The sequence below is a fragment of the Ranitomeya imitator genome, chromosome 3 (assembly GCF_032444005.1).
Source record: "Ranitomeya imitator isolate aRanImi1 chromosome 3, aRanImi1.pri, whole genome shotgun sequence".
Classification (NCBI taxonomy): domain Eukaryota; kingdom Metazoa; phylum Chordata; class Amphibia; order Anura; family Dendrobatidae; genus Ranitomeya; species Ranitomeya imitator.
In genome coordinates this window covers 292400466-292418215 of record NC_091284.1, presented here as the reverse complement: position 1 = coordinate 292418215, position 17750 = coordinate 292400466, and positions in this window count along the sequence as shown.

The window sequence follows — 17750 nt, the reverse complement described above, 5'->3', positions numbered from 1 at the left end:
TTAGTTAGTGTGGGTCTACTATTGTTCAATCCACAAATCCAGCTAAACCAACAGTCCTTTTAAGGGCTAATTACGGAGTGTATAGATTGCAGTGCTCGATAGGCAGGGTTATATGTGGGCATATCCACATCAGTGCAAGGTCTGTAGGCACTGTATGTGAGTATATAGAGTTCGCTGCATACATCAAAAGGGTCCATTACGGTCTGGTGCTGCCTACTTTATATATATATATATATATATATATATATATATAGTACAGACCAAAAGTTTGGACACCTTCTCATTTAAAGATTTTTCTGTATTTTCAGTAAACTATGAAAATTGTTAATTCACACTGAAGGTATCAAAACTATGAATTAACACATGTGGAATTATATACTTGGCAAAATAGTGTGAAACTACTGAAAATATGTCTTAGATTCTAGGTTCTTCAAAGTAGCCACCTTTTGCTTTGATGACTGCTTTGTACACTTTTGGCATTCTCTTGATGAGCTTCAAGAGGTAGTCACCGGAAATGGTCTTCCAACAATCTTGAAGGAGTTCCCAGAGATGCTTAGCGCTTGTTGGCCCTTTTGCCTTCACTCTGCGATCCAGCTCACCCCAAACCATCTTGATTGGGTTCAGGTCTGGTGACTGTGGAGGCCAGGTTATCTGGCGTAACACCCCATCACTCTCCTTCTTGTTCAAATAGCCCTTACACAGCCTGGAGGTGTGTTTGGAGTCATTGTCCTGTTGAAAAATAAATGATGGTCCAACTAAACTCATATCGGATGGAATAGCATGCCGCTGCAAGATGCAGTGGTAGCCATGCTGGTTCAGTATGCCTTCAGTTTTGAATAAATCCCCAACAGTGTCACCAGCAAAGCACCCCCACACCATCACACCTCCCCCTCCATGTTTCACGGTGGGAACCAGGCATGTAGAGTCCATCCGTTCACCTTTTCTGTGTCGCACAAAGACACGGTGGTTGGAACCAAAGATCTCAAATTTGGACTCATCAGACCAAAGTACAGATTTCCACTGGTCTAATGTCCATTCCTTGTGTTCTTTAGCCCAAACAAGTCTCTTCTGCTTGTTGCCTGTTCTTAGCAGTGGTTTCTTAGCAGCTATTTTACCATAAAGGCCTGCAACACAAAATCTCCTCTTAACAGTTATAATCTATATAATAAACAGTTGTTGTAGAGATGTGTCTGCTGCTAGAACTCTGTGTGGCATTGACCTGGTTTCTAATCTGAGCTGCTGTTAACCTGCAATTTCTGAGTCATCAAAGCAAAAGGTGGTTACTTTGAAGAACCTAGAATATAACACAATTTCAGTTGTTTCACACTTTTTTGTTAAGTATATAATTCCACATGTGTTAATTCATAGTTTTGATGCCTTCGGTGTGAATTTACAATTTTCATAGTCCTGAAAATACAGGAAAATCTTTAAATGAGAAGATGTCTAAACATTTTGTCTGTACTGTGTATGTATGTGTATGTATGTGTATATATACATATATCTATATATATAATTGTCTAAGGGTTTTTCCGTCTGTCTGTCTGTCTTTTCTGTCTGTCTGTCCTGGAAATCCCGCGTCTCTGATTGGTCGAGACCACCAGGCCTCGACCAATCAGCGACGGGCACCGCGACGATGATGTCATAAAGGACGTAAACATCCCGCGTCTCTGATTGGTCGAGGCAACCTTTATGACATCATTGTCGGCCTCGACCAATCAGCGACGGGCACAGTCTGCCGCGAATTCTGGAATCATCATTGTCCATATACTACGGGGACATGCATATTCTAGAATACCCGATGCGTTAGAATCGGGCCACAATCTAGTATATATATATATATATATACATACATACATACAGTGGGGCAAAAAAGTATTTAGTCAGTCAGCAATAGTGCAAGTTCCACCACTTAAAAAGATGAGAGGCGTCTGTAATTTACATCATAGGTACACCTCAACTATGGGAGACAAACTGAGAAAAAAAAATCCAGAAAATCACATTGTCTGTTTTTTTAACATTTTATTTGCATATTATGGTGGAAAATAAGTATATGGTCAGAAACAAAATTTCATCTCAATACTTTGTAATATATCCTTTGTTGGCAATGACAGAGATCAAACGTTTTCTGTAAGTCTTCACAAGGTTGCCACACACTGTTGTTGGTATGTTGGCCCGTTCCTCCATGCAGATCTCCTCTAGAGCAGTGATGTTTTTGGCTTTTCGCTTGGCAACACGGACTTTAAACTCCCTCCAAAGGTTTTCTATAGGGTTGAGATCTGGAGACTGGCTAGGCCACTCCAGGACCTTGAAATGCTTCTTATGAAGCCACTCCTTCATTGCCCTGGCGGTGTGCTTTGGATCATTGTCATGTTGAAAGACCCAGCCACATTTCATCTTCAATGCCCTTGCTGATGGAAGGAGGTTTGCACTCAAAATCTCACGATACATGGCCCCATTCATTCTTTCATGTACCCGGATCAGTCGTCCTGGCCCCTTTGCAGAGAAACAGACCCAAAGCATGATGTTTCCACCACCATGCTTTACAGTAGGTATGGTGTTTGATGGATGCAACTCAGTATTCTTTTTCCTCCAAACACGACAAGTTGTGTTTCTACCAAACAGTTCCAGTTTGGTTTCATCAGACCATAGGACATTCTCCCAAAACTCCTCTGGATCATCCAAATGCTCTCTAGCAAACTTCAGACGGGCCCGGACATGTACTGGCTTAAGCAGTGGGACACGTCTGGCACTGCAGGATCTGAGTCCATGGTGGCGTAGTGTGTTACTTATGGTAGGCCTTGTTACATTGGTCCCAGCTCTCTGCAGTTCATTCACTAGGTCCCCCCGCGTGGTTCTGGGATTTTTGCTCACCGTTCTTGTGATCATTCTGACCCCACGGGGTGGGATTTTGCGTGGAGCCCCAGATCGAGGGAGATTATCAGTGGTCTTGTATGTCTTCCATTTTCTAACTATTGCTCCCACTGTTAATTTCTTCACTCCAAGCTGGTTGGCTATTGCAGATTGTCTTCCCAGCCTGGTGCAGGGCTACAATTTTGTTTCTGGTGTCCTTTGACAGCTCTTTGGTCTTCACCATAGTGGAGTTTGGAGTCAGACTGTTTGAGGGTGTGCACAGGTGTCTTTTTATACTGATAATAAGTTTAAACAGGTGCCATTACTACAGGTAATGAGTGGAGGAAAGACGAGACTCTTAAAGAAGAAGTTACAGGTCTGTGAGAGCCAGAAATCTTGATTGTTTGTTTCTGACCAAATACTTATTTTCCACCATAATATGCAAATAAAATGTTAAAAAAACAGACAATGTGATTTTCTGGATTTTTTTTCTCAGTTTGTCTCCCATATTTGAGGTCTACCTATGACGTAAATTACAGACGCCTCTCATCTTTTTAAGTGGTGGAACTTGCACCATTGCTGACTGTATATGTATATATATATATATATATATATATATATATAGAAAGAAAAGTGGAACATCACAAAGCTCACCAATGGTGGGTGCCTAGCCCCATGGATTTTGAAAAAGGCTCAGTGAGCCGAAACGTCGCGCAGTGATGTGGGTCGATTAAAACTGCATCTTTTTTCACCTGAAATTTTTGGAGTGCTGCCTTCATTTTTACTATTTGGTATATATATATATATATATATATATATATATATATATATATATATATATATATATATATATATATATATATATATTTTACAGTGCCTTGCGAAAGTATTCAGCTCCCCGGATTTAGCAACGTAAATTTTTGGTGAACAATCAGCAAGTGGAACACAATTGTGGAGTTGAACGAAATGTATTGGTTATTTAAAATTTTTGTGGAAAATCAAAAACTGAAAAGTGGACCGTGCAATATTATTCGGCCCCTTTAGCTTAATACTTTGTGGCGCCACCTTTTGCTGCGATTACAGCTGAAAGTCGCTTGGGGTATGTCTCATCAGTTTTGTACATCGAGGGACTGAAATTCTTGCCCATTCTTCCTTGGCAAACAGCTTGAGCTCAGTGAGGTTTGATGGAGATCGTTTGTGAACAGCAGTTTTCAGCTCTTTCCACAGATTCTTGATTGAAATGAGGTCTGGACTTTGACTTGCCCATTCTAACACCTGGATATGTTTATTTCTGAACCATTCCATTGTAGATTTTGCTTTATGTTTGGGATCATCGTCTTGTTGGAAGACAAATCTCCATCCCAGTCTCAGGTCTTTGGCAGACTCCAACAGGTTTTCTTCAAGAATGGTCCTGTATTTGGCTCCATCCATCTTCCCATCAATTTTAACCATCTTCCCTGTCCCTGCTGAAGAAAAGCAGGCCAAAACCATGATGCTGCCGCCACCATGTTTAACATTGGGGATGGTGTATTCAGGGTGATGAGCTGTGTTGCCTTTACGCCAAACATATCGTTTGGCATTGTTGCCAAAAAGTTCGATTTTGGTTCCATCTGACCAGAGCACCTTCTACCACATGTTTGGTGTGTCTCCCAGGGGGCTTGTTGCAAACTTTAAACAACACTTTTTATGGATATCTTTGAGAAATGGCTTTCTTCTTGCCACTCAGGTGTAGATCTCTGCAGTTCATCCAGAGTGATCATGGGCCTCTTGGCTGCATCTCTGATCAGTCTTCTCCTTGTTTGAGATGAAAGTTTAGAGGGACGGCCGGGTCTTGGTAGATTTTTAGTGGTATTTTACTCCTTCCATTTCAATATGATTGCTTGCACAGTGCTCCTTGGGACGTTTAAAGTTTTGGAAATCATGTTGTATCCAAATCTGGTTTTAAACGTCTCCACAACAGTATCACAGACCTGCCTGTTGTGTTCCTTGGTCTTCATGATGCTCTCTGTGCTTCAAACAGAACCCTGAGACGATCACAGAGCAGGTGCATTTATACGGAGACTTGATTACATACAGGTGGATTATATTTATCATCATTAGGCATTTATGACAACACTAGATTGTGGCCCGATTCTAACGCATCGGGTATTCTAGAATATGCATGTCCCCGTAGTATATGGACAATGATGATTCCAGAATTCGCGGCAGACTGTGCCCGTCGCTGATTGGTCGAGGCAACCTTTATGACATTGTCGCTATGGCAACCATTATGACATCATCATCGCTGTGCCCGTTGCTGATTGGTCGAGGCTTGGCGGCCTCGACCAATCAGACGCGGGATTTCTACGTCCTTTATGACATCATCGTCGCTGCGCCCGTTGCTGATTGGTCGAGGCCTGGTGGCCTCGACCAATCAGAGATGCCGGATTTCTACGTCGATGCTGTGCCGGTCTCTGATTGGTCGAGGCCTAGCGGCCTCGACCAATCAGAGAGCCGGGATTTCCAAGACAGACAGACAGACAGACAGACAGACAGACAGACGGAAAAACCCTTAGGCAATTATATATATAGATTAGATCAGTCAGAGATCCACAATGAACTTCTGGAGTGAGTTCGCTGCACTGAAAGTAAAGGGGCTGAGTAATATTGCACGCCCCGTTTTTCAGTTTTTTGAACCTTTAATGGTACAAACATCTCGCCTCGCTGTTATCTGCCGCCTACGATCCTGCAACCTTCCCCTTTAATGGTACAAACATCTTTTCTCGCTGTTATCTGCCACCTACGATCCTGCAACCTTCCCCTTTAATGGTACAAACATCTCTTCTTGCTGTTATCTGCTGTCTACCATCCTGCAACCTTCCCTTTAATGTACCTGCTGAATGTTTGTTAAATTCATTTGTTGCATTGTATTACTTACTGCTGTGGGTCACAGGAGATATTATTGTGTTCAAGGTGTTAGAGCATATGTTTGCAGGTAGGCTCAGTGCCTTTGATCATGTAACCTCCCCTGGGGTGTTGGCCAATTGCTAATTTATCCCAAATAAGGACCCACAATCCTTCTCACCTGATCCTTTACTCAGCTGTTGTGAGTTCTGTTTTTGGGCTCCCTCTGGTGGTTACTGATGGTACTGGGTGACTTGTCTTTCCTGGGTTTCTGGGTTCCACCTGTTCCATCAGCATATGGGAGTTTCCTATTTAACCTGGCTTTGCTGGCATTTCCTCGCCGGTTATCAATGTATCCAGTGTGTCTTGTTACCTCTGCTCCCTGCTCCTAGAACCTTCTGGACAAGCTAAGTTTGGATTTTCCTGTTTTGTGTTTTGCTTAATTTGGTTTTTAGTCCAGCCTGCAGATATGTGATTCTCTGCTGCTGGTTGCTCTAGTGGGCTGAAATTGCTTTTCATGTACCATGAGTTGGCACATGAGTTCAAGTAATTTCAGGATGGTTTTTTGAAGGGTTTTTCGCTGACCGCGCAGTTCACTTTTGTATCCTCTGCTATCTAGCTTTAACGGGCCTCATTTTGCTGAAACTGTTTTCATACTACGTCTGTGCTTTCCTCTCATTTCACCGTCATTATATGTGGGGGGCTGCTATTTGCTGTGGGGTATTTCTCTGGAGGCAAGAGAGGTCTGTGTTTCTTCTGATAGGGGAAGTTAGATCTTCGGCTGGAGCGAGACGTCTAGGATCATCGTAGGCACGTTCCCCGGCTACTTTTATTTGTGTGTTAGGTTCAGGGTCGCGGTCAGCTCAGGTTCCATCGCCCTAGAGCTTGTTTGTATCTGTGCTTGTCCTTTTTGTGATCCCCTGCCATTGGGATCATGACAGTATAACCGGCCCACAAAGTGTTAATTGTATTGGCTGAAGTAGGAGGATAAGTAGTCTGAGGAAGTTTTTTTTTTTTTCCCCTCAGAGTTTGCTGCCTAGCCTTATTGCAGCCTGGCTACTTCCTCCTCCTCTTAATCTTTGAATGGCTCTGATCTCAGCTGTTTATCATGGACGTCCAGAGTTTGGCTTCCAGCCTGAATAATCTTGCCACTAAGGTTCAAAATATACAGGATTTTGTTGTACATGCTCCTATGTCTGAACCTAGAATTCCTGTCCCAGAGTTTTTTTCTGGAGATAGATCTCGTTTTCTGAATTTTAGGAACAATTGCAAGTTGTTTCTTTCTTTGAAATCTCGCTCCTCTGGAGACCCTGCTCAGCAAGTCAAGATAATTATATCTTTCCTGCGGGGTGACCCTCAGGATTGGGCATTTGCATTGGCACCAGGGGACCCTGCGTTGCTTAATGCAGATGCGTTTTTTCTGGCATTGGGTTTGCTCTATGAGGAACCTAACCAAGAGATTCAGGCTGAAAAAGCTTTGTTGGCCCTCTCTCAGGGGCAAGATGAAGCAGAAATTTATTGTCAAAAATTTCGGAAGTGGTCGGTACTTACTCAGTGGAATGAGTGCGCTCTGGCTGCAAAGTTTAGAGATGGCCTTTCTGAGGCCATTAAAGATGTTATGGTGGGGTTCCCTGCGCCTGCTGGTCTGAATGAGTCTATGACTATGGCTGTTCAGATTGATCGGCGTTTACGGGAGCGCAAACCTGTGCATCATTTGGCGGTGTCGTCTGAACCGTCACCTGAGATAATGCAATGTGATAGAATTCAGTCCAGAAGTGAACAGCAAAAGTATAGGCGGAAAAAAGGGTTGTGCTTTTATTGTGGTGATTCAGCTCATGTTATATCAGCATGCTCTAAACGCACAAAAAAGGTTGATAAGTCTGTTGCCATTAGTACTTTACAGTCTAAGTTCATTCTGTCTGTGACTCTGATTTGTTCATTATCATCCATTTCCGTCGATGCCTATGTGGATTCAGGCGCTGCCCTGAGTCTTATGGATTGGTCATTTGCCAATCGCTGTGGGTTTAGTCTGGAGCCTCTGGAAGTCCCTATTCCTTTGAAGGGAATTGACTCTACACCTTTGGCTATGAATAAACCTCAGTACTGGACACAAGTGACCATGCGTATGACTCCCGTTCATCAGGAGGTGATTCGCTTCCTGGTACTGTATAATTTGCATGATGTTCTAGTACTTGGTCTGCCATGGTTACAAACTCATAATCCAGTCCTTGACTGGAAATCAGTGTCTGTGTTAAGCTGGGGTTGTCAGGGGGTTCATGATGATGCACCTCCGATTTCTATCGCTTCATCTACTCCTTCTGAGATTCCTGTGTTTTTGTCTGACTATCGGGATGTTTTTGAGGAGCCTAAGCTCAGTTCGCTTCCTCCTCACAGGGATTGCGATTGTGCTATAAATTTAATTCCGGGCAGTAAATTTCCTAAAGGTCGTTTGTTCAATCTGTCAGTGCCAGAGCATACTGCTATGCGGGATTATGTTAAGGAGTCCTTGGAAAAGGGACATATCCGTCCATCTTTGTCCCCTTTGGGAGCAGGTTTTTTTTTCGTGGCCAAGAAAGATGGTTCCTTGAGGCCTTGTATAGATTATCGTCTTTTGAATAAGATTACCGTAAAATATCAGTATCCTTTGCCATTGTTGACTGATTTGTTTGCTCGCATTAAGGGGGCTAAATGGTTCACTAAGATTGATCTTCGGGGTGCGTATAATCTTATACGAATAAAGCAAGGTGATGAGTGGAAAACCGCATTTAATACGCCTGAGGGCCATTTTGAGTATTTGGTAATGCCTTTTGGACTTTCTAATGCTCCTTCAGTCTTCCAGTCCTTTATGCACGATATTTTCCGTGAATATCTGGATAAATTTATGATTGTGTATTTGGATGATATTTTGGTTTTTTCTGATGACTGGGAGTCTCATGTTCAGCAGGTCAGGAAGGTGTTTCAGGTCCTGCGGGCCAATTCCTTGTTTGTAAAAGGCTCAAAGTGTCTCTTTGGAGTCCAGAAGATTTCTTTCTTGGGGTATATTTTTTCCCCTTCTACTATTGAGATGGATCCCGTCAAGGTTCAGGCTATTTGTGACTGGACGCAGCCTACATCTCTTAAGAGTCTACAGAAGTTCTTGGGCTTTGCTAATTTCTATCGTCGTTTTATAACTAATTTTTCTAGTGTTGTTAAGCCTTTGACGGATTTGACTAAGAAGGGTGCTGATGTTGCTAATTGGTCTCCTGCGGCTGTGGAGGCCTTTCAGGAACTTAAGCGCCGGTTTTCTTCTGCTCCTGTGTTGCGTCAGCCAGATGTTTCGCTCCCTTTTCAGGTTGAGGTTGATGCTTCCGAGATTGGAGCGGGGGCGGTTTTGTCACAGAGAAGCTCCGATGGCTCAGTGATGAAGCCATGCGCGTTTTTTTCTAGAAAGTTTTCGCCGGCTGAGCGGAATTATGATGTTGGTAATCGGGAACTTTTGGCCATGAAGTGGGCATTTGAGGAGTGGCGTCATTGGCTAGAGGGTGCTAGACATCGTGTGGTGGTCTTGACTGATCACAAAAATTTGATTTACCTTGAGTCTGCCAGGCGTCTGAATCCTAGACAGGCTCGTTGGTCACTGTTTTTCTCTCGTTTCAATTTTGTGGTTTCATACCTGCCAGGTTCAAAGAATGTGAAGGCGGATGCTCTTTCTAGGAGTTTTGTGCCTGACTCCCTTGGAAATTCTGAGCCCTCTGGTATCCTTAGGGATGGGGTGATTTTGTCTGCTGTCTCCCCAGACTTGCGACGTGCTTTGCAGGAGTTTCAGGTGGCTAAACCTGATCGTTGTCCGCCTGAGAGACTGTTTGTTCCGGATAATTGGACCAGTAGAGTCATCTCCGAGGTCCATTCTTCTGCGTTGGCAGGTCATCCTGGAATATTTGGTACTAGAGACTTGGTGGCCAGGTCTTTTTGGTGGCCTTCCTTGTCGAGGGATGTGCGTTCTTTTGTGCAGTCTTGTGAGGTTTGTGCTCGGGCTAAGCCTTGCTGTTCTCGGGCCAGTGGATTGTTGTCACCTTTGCCTATCCCGAAGAGGCCTTGGACGCACATTTCCATGGACTTTATTTCGGATCTCCCTGTCTCTCAAAAAATGTCCGTTATCTGGGTTGTGTGTGATCGCTTTTCTAAAATGGTTCATCTGGTACCCTTGCCTAAGTTGCCTTCCTCCTCTGAGTTGGTCCCTCTGTTTTTTCAGAATGTGGTTCGTTTGCATGGGATTCCTGAGAACATCGTTTCTGACAGGGGATCCCAGTTTGTGTCTAGATTTTGGTGGACGTTCTGTGCTAAGATGGGCATTGATTTGTCCTTTTCGTCTGCATTCCATCCTCAGACGAATGGCCAGACTGAACGAACTAATCAGACCTTGGAAACTTATTTAAGGTGTTTTGTTTCTGCTGATCAGGATGACTGGGTTACCTTTTTGCCGCTGGCCGAGTTTGCGCTTAATAATCGGGCTAGTTCTGCTACCTTGGTTTCTCCTTTCTTTTGTAATTCGGGGTTTCATCCTCGTTTTTCCTCTGGTCAGGTGGAACCTTCTGATTGTCCTGGAGTGGACATGGTGGTGGATAGGTTGCATCGGATTTGGAGTCATGTGGTGGACAATTTGAAGTTGTCCCAGGAGAAGGCTCAGCAGTTTGCTAATCGCCGTCGCCACGTGGGTCCTCGACTTCTTGTTGGTGACTTGGTGTGGTTGTCTTCTCGTTTTGTTCCTATGAAGGTCTCTTCTCCTAAGTTCAAGCCTCGGTTCATCGGTCCCTATAGGATCTTGGAAATTCTTAACCCTGTGTCGTTTCGTTTGGATCTCCCGGCATCGTTTGCTATTCATAATGTGTTTCATCGGTCGTTGTTGCGGAAGTATGAGGTACCTGTTGTTCCTTCTCTTGAGCCTCCTGCTCCAGTGCTGGTGGAGGGAGAATTGGAGTATGTTGTGGAGAAGATCTTGGATTCTCGTGTTTCCAGACGGAAACTCCAGTATTTGGTCAAGTGGAAGGGTTATGGTCAGGAGGATAATTCTTGGGTGGTTGACTCGGATGTTCATGCTGATGATTTGGTTCGCGCTTTTCATAGGGCTCATCCTGGTCACCCTGGTGGTTCTCGTGAGGGTTCGGTGACCCCTCCTCAAGGGGGGGGTACTGTTGTGAGTTCTGTTTTTGGGCTCCCTCTGGTGGTTACTGATGGTACTGGGTGACTTGTCTTTCCTGGGTTTCTGGGTTCCACCTGTTCCATCAGCATATGGGAGTTTCCTATTTAACCTGGCTTTGCTGGCATTTCCTCGCCGGTTATCAATGTATCCAGTGTGTCTTGTTACCTCTGCTCCCTGCTCCTAGAACCTTCTGGACAAGCTAAGTTTGGATTTTCCTGTTTTGTGTTTTGCTTAATTTGGTTTTTAGTCCAGCCTGCAGATATGTGATTCTCTGCTGCTGGTTGCTCTAGTGGGCTGAAATTGCTTTTCATGTACCATGAGTTGGCACATGAGTTCAAGTAATTTCAGGATGGTTTTTTGAAGGGTTTTTTGCTGACCGCGCAGTTCACTTTTGTATCCTCTGCTATCTAGCTTTAACGGGCCTCATTTTGCTGAAACTGTTTTCATACTACGTCTGTGCTTTCCTCTCATTTCACCGTCATTATATGTGGGGGGCTGCTATTTGCTGTGGGGTATTTCTCTGGAGGCAAGAGAGGTCTGTGTTTCTTCTGATAGGGGAAGTTAGATCTTCGGCTGGAGCGAGACGTCTAGGATCATCGTAGGCACGTTCCCCGGCTACTTTTATTTGTGTTAGGTTCAGGGTCGCGGTCAGCTCAGGTTCCATCGCCCTAGAGCTTGTTTGTATCTGTGCTTGTCCTTTTTGTGATCCCCTGCCATTGGGATCATGACACTCAGCCCTATCAATTTTGTAGCTTCTTAAGGGGTGCAGGCATGTGGGGTCAGGCACGCGCATTTCTGCAGCAAAGCATTTCGAAGCTAAGCATTAAGATGCCGCAGTTATTTCAACGGCCGTTAGTCACGGCAGGAGTCAGGACCCCACTCTATAATCTGTCTCTTTTGGGTATGTCTGCTGAGTTAGCACTTCTTATTACTTGGGTCTAGCTTTTCTATTAACCCATCTTACTCCTTCACCATGTTTACCTATGCCCTTACAGTAACATAGTTATTAAGGTTGAAGGAAGACTTTAAGTCCATCTAGTTCAACCCATAGCCTAACATTCCCTAACATGTTGATCCAGAGGAAGGCAAAAAAAACATGCAGCAAATAGTAAGCTCCACTTTGGGGAAAAAAATTCCTTCCCGACTCCACATACGGCAATCAGACTAGTTCCCTGGATCAACGCCCTATCAAGGAATCTAGTCGTATACCCTGCAACATTATACTTTTCAAGAAAGGTATCCAATCCCCTCTTAAATTTAAGTAATGAATCACTCATTACAACATCATATGGCAGAGAGTTCAATAGTCTCACTGCTCTTACAGTAAAGAACCCGTGTCTGTTATTATGCCTAAACCTTCTTTCCTCCAGACATAGAGGATGCCCCCTTGTCCCTGTCTTAGGTCTATGATTAAAAAGATCATCAGAAAGGTCTTTGTACTGTCCCCTCATATTTATACATTAAAATAAGTTCACCCCTTATTCTTCGTTTTTCCAAACTAAATAGTTTACATAAATCATCCTGTAATATAAAATTGTCCTTCTCTGTATTGATTACCCTGCAGAGTTTAGTGTCATCTGCAAATATTGAAATTCTGCTCTGAATGCCCCCTACAAGGTCATTAATAAATATGTTAAAAAGAAGAGGGCACAATACTGACCCCTGTGGTACCCCACTGCTAACCGCGACCCAGTCCGAGTGTGCTCCATTAATAACCACCCTTTGTTTCCTATCCCTGAGCCAGCTCTTAACCCACTTACACATATTTTCCCCTCTCCCCATTATTCTCATTTTATGTATCAACCTTTTGTGTGGCACCGTATCAAAAGCTTTTGAAAAGTCCATATACACTACGTCCACTGGGTTCCCTTGATTTTCTTGAGTATATACTGATAAAAAAGTCATTTAGCATATTGGCTTTTTCCTCATCCTCATCCACCATTTCGCCCAGACTATTTTTTAAGGGGGCCACCACTATCATTTTTTAGCTTCTTACTATTTACGTAGTTAAAGAATATTTTGGGATTATTTTTACTCTCTCTGGCAATGAGTCTCTCTGTCTCAATCTTTGCTGCCTTGATTTGCTTTTTACAGAATTTAATTTTCTGTATTTATTTAATTCGGATCCTTCAGACGGAGCCTGAAATCCCATCTCTTCAGGAAAGCCTACAGCCTGCACTGACCCCGCTGCCGCCTCATCACTACCGAAGCTACCGCCACATCAACACCGGAGCTCCTGCAACCCTCAACCTACTGTCTCCTTCCCCATAATCCTGTAGAATGTAAGCCTGCAAGGGCAGGGTCCTCGCCCCTCTGTATCAGTCTGTCACTGTTAGTTTGTTTACTGTAAGGGATATCTGTAACTTGTATGCAACCCCTTCTCATGTAAAGCACCATGGAATCAATGGTGCTATATAAATAAATAATAATAACTTCAAAATTTTGTTCCATTTGTTGTTGATTCTTCACCAAAAATTTACATTTGGTATCTTTATGTTTGAAGCACGATATGTGGGAAAAGGTTGAAAAGTTCCAGGGAGCCGAATACTTTCGCAAGGCACTGTACGTCCCAAGCACAGCTTCTGGGCTGATGATTGCAAATTTGCCTGCAGTATTTGTTGATAATGTGCTGCATTCATCTTTCCTTCAACTTTGACCAAGTTTCTTGTGCCTTTGTAGCTCGCACATCCCCAAAACCACAATCTACCTCTGTGCTTTACACTTGGAATGGTGTACCTTTCTTCACAGGCCTTGGTGACCTCTTTCCAAATGTAACCTTTATGATTGTGGCCACAAAGTTCAATTTTGGTCTCATCACTCCAAATTACTATGTTCCATAAGTTTTGAGGCTTGTCTCTGTTGTGTTTTGCGTATTGTAGGCAAGATACTATGTGGCATTTGCACAGTAATGGCTTTCTTCTGGCAACTTGACCATGCAGCCAGTTTTTCTTCAAGTCCCTCCTTATTGTGCATCTTGAAACAGCCACGCTGCTAGTTTTCGGAGAGTCCTGTATTTCAGCTGCTGTTATTTGTGGGTTTTTCATTGCATCCCGAACAATTTTCCTAGCAATTGTGAATGAAATTTTTGTTGGTCTACCTGACCGTGGTTTTGTTTTTACAGAGCTCTTGATTTTCCATTTGTTAATCACAGTTTGAACTCTGCTTACTGGCATTATTAATTCCTTGTATCTTTTTGTACCCTTTTCCTGTTTTATACAGTTCAATTACCTTTTCCCGTAGATCTGTTGACATTTCTTTTGCCTTCCCCATGACTCACAATCCAGAAATTCAGTGGCTGGATGAAAGATGCCAAAGTCAATTCTGGCATTGTGTGGATAGCTGGTCCTCATCAGCCTCAACCAAACATTCATCGTGCAGATAGATGCCTCAGAGGTCTAGGAGCAGTACTGTTGCAAGAGGTGAACAGAGATGATGCAATCACCTACTTGGACATGAAACTGACCCTGGCAGACAAAAATTATAGCATAGTTGGAAAGGACTGCTTGGCAATTAAGTGGGTCTTGGAATACCTACGCTACTATTTGCTCGGGTGTCAGGTTCAGTTGTTAACGGACCATTCACCCCTTGTCTGGATGAGCAATGCAAAAGAGAGGAATTCTCGAGTCACCAGATGGTTCCTGCCCCTACAAAACTTTAGCCTCTCAGTGGAACATCGGGCGGAGAAGTTGCATGGTAATGCTGATGCCCTATCACGGGCCCCCTGCATGGTGACAAGTGTTCAACCCCACAGGTTTGAACAAATGGGGGGTATGTGAGGCAGTGACAGGTGTTATATGCAAGGGTTGCAATGTGTCCCCCAGGATGCGCATAGAAGCATATTGAGACTGCTGGAGTACATTGCAGTCACAGATATAACTGTGATTGCAGTGCTAAATAAAAGTAAGTTTGATCTTGGGCAAACTATTTACCCAAGGCAGATTTAAGAAAACTCGGCATGGGCTTTTAGTTTTGGAGCGAACTGCAGGATGGTAGTGGGGCAGTTCGCTCACTTCGGTCCGGGTTTTACAAGTGGCCCATGGCCACCGATTCCATTTAAAAAACCCTGCAGTAAAGGGTTGGGGGGTTCAGTCTTGGTTTGCAAACTTGCATAGCAGGTGGCTCTGCAAAGCTCAATCTGTGTGAAGTAACACGGAGCGAAGCCAAAAGGCCTGGTACCCCTCACCATAACACGGTGGTGCAGTGGCCAACATCAACCAGTCTCAGATAAGGACTGTCTTGATTCCCGGCTGCAATCCGGAAAATACTGTGTGCTGTTTACTTTGTAAGTTATGGACATTAAAACAAGTTTGTTTTGAACTTTCCTGGGTCACTGGTCATCTGTCACACTGCAGCAAACCCACTGCACTACACTCTATACAATGAAGCACATAATTATTTGATACCTTGCTGATTTTGTAAGTTTGCCCACTGAAAAAGACATATGCAGTCTATAATTTTAAGGGAAGGTTAATTTTAACATTGAGAGATAGAATATGAAAAATAAAATCCAGAAAATCACATTGTATTACTTATATACACTGTATGCAGAATTATTAGGCAAGTTGTATTTTGATCACATGATACTTTTTATACATGTTGTCCTACTCCCAGCTGTTCAGGCTTGAGAGCCAACTACCAATTAAGTAAATCAGGTGATGTGCATCTTTGTAATGAGGAGGGGTGTTGTCTAATGACATCAAGACCCTAGGTGTGCTTAATTATTAGGCAGCTTCCTTTCCTTTGGCAAAATGGGTCAGAAAAGAGATTTGACGGGCTCTGACAAGTCCAAAATTGTGAGATGTCTTGCAGTGGGATGCAGCAGTCTTGAAATTGCCGAGCTTTTGAAGCGTGTTCACCGAACAATCAAGTGTTTCATGGCAAATAGCCAACAAGGTTGCAAGAAGCGTGTTGGGCAAAAAAGGTGCAAAATAACTGCCCATGTATTGAGGAAAATCAAGCATGAAGCTGCCAATATGCCATTTGCCACCAGTTTTGCCATATTTCAGAGCTGCAACGTTACTGGAGTAACAAAAAGCACAAGGTGTGTGATACTCAGGGACATGGCCAAGGTAAGGAAGGCTGAAAAACGACCACCTTTGAACAAGAAACAAAATAAAACGTCAAGACTGGGCCAAGAAAAATCTTAAGACTGACTTTTCAAAGGTTTTATGGACTGATGAAATGAGTGGCTCTTGATGGGCCAGATGGATGGGCCAGAGGCTGGATCAGTAAAGGGCAGAGAGCTCCACTGCCAGTTTCTGGAAGACAACTTCTTCAAGTAGTGGTTCAGGAAGAAGTCAGTATCGTTCAAGAAAAATATGATTTTCATTCAGGACAATGCTCCATCACATGCCTCCAACTACTCCACAGCGTGGCTGGCCAGTAAAGGTCTCAAAGAAGAAAAAATAATGACATGGCCCCCTTGTTCACCTGATCTGAACCCCATAGAGAACCTGTGGTCCCTCATAAAATGTGAGATCTACAGGGAGGGAAAACAGTACACCTCTCGGAACAGTGTCTGGGAGGCTGTGGTGGCTGCTGCACGCAATGTTGATCGTAAACAGATCAAGCAGCTGACAGAATCTATGGATGGAAGGCTGCCGAGTGTCATCATAAAGAAAGGTGGCTATATTGGTCACTAATTTTTGGGGGTTTTGTTTTTGCATATCAGAAATGTTTATTTCTAAATTTTGTGCAGTTGTATTCGTTTACCTGGTGAAAATAAACAAGTGAGATGGGAATATATTTGGTTTTTATTAAGTTGCCTAATAATTCTGCACAGTAATAGTTACCTGCACAAACAGATATCCCCCCTAAGATAGCCAAATCTAAAAAAAACAACAACAAAAAACGCCATCTTCCAAAAATATTAAGCTTTGATATTTATGAGTCTTTTGGGTTGATTGAGAGCATAGTTGTTGATCAATAATAAAAATAATCCTCTAAAATACAACTTGTATAAAAATTCTGCACACAGTGTTAATGTATTTGCATTTTGCAGTGAGAAATAAGTATTTGATTCTTTTGGTAAACAATACTTAATGCTTGGAGGCAAAACCCTTCTTGGCAAGTACAGCAGTCAGACTTTTTTGTAGTTGATGAGGTTTGCGCACATGTCAGGAGAAATTTTTCTCCACTCAGCTTTGCAGATCATCTCCAAATCATTAAGATTTTTAGGCTGTTTGGCAACTCAGAGCTTCAACTCCCTCCATAAGTTTTTTTATGGGATTAAAGTCTGAAGACTGGCTAGGCCACTCCATGACCTTAATGTGCTTCGTTTTAGCCACTCCTTTGTTGCCTTGGCTGTATGTTTTGGGTCATTGTCTTGCTGGAATACCCAGCTGCTACCCATTTTTAATGTCCTGGCGGAGGGAAGGATGTTGTTACTCAGGATTTTAAGGTACGTGGCTCCATCCATTCTCCCATTGATGCGGTGAAGTAGTCCTGTGCCCTTAGAAGAGGCACACCCAAAAGCATAATGTTTCCACCTCCATGCTTGACAGTGAGGACAGTGTTCTTTGGGTCATAGGCAGCATTTCTCTTCCTCCAAACATGGCGAGTTGAGTCGATACCAAAGGCCCCAATTTTTGTTTCATCTGACCACAGAACTTTCTCCCAATCACACACAGAATCATCCAGGGGTTCACTGGCAAACTTCAGATGGGCCTGCACGTATGCCTTATTGAGCAGGGGGACCTTGCGGGCACTGCAGGTTTTTAAAACTTTATGGCGTAATGTGTTACCAATGTTTTTCTTGGTGACTGTGGTCCCAGCTGCCTTGACATCATTAACAAGTTCCCCTGTGTAGTTTCCTCATGATCAAGGATACCTCATGAGG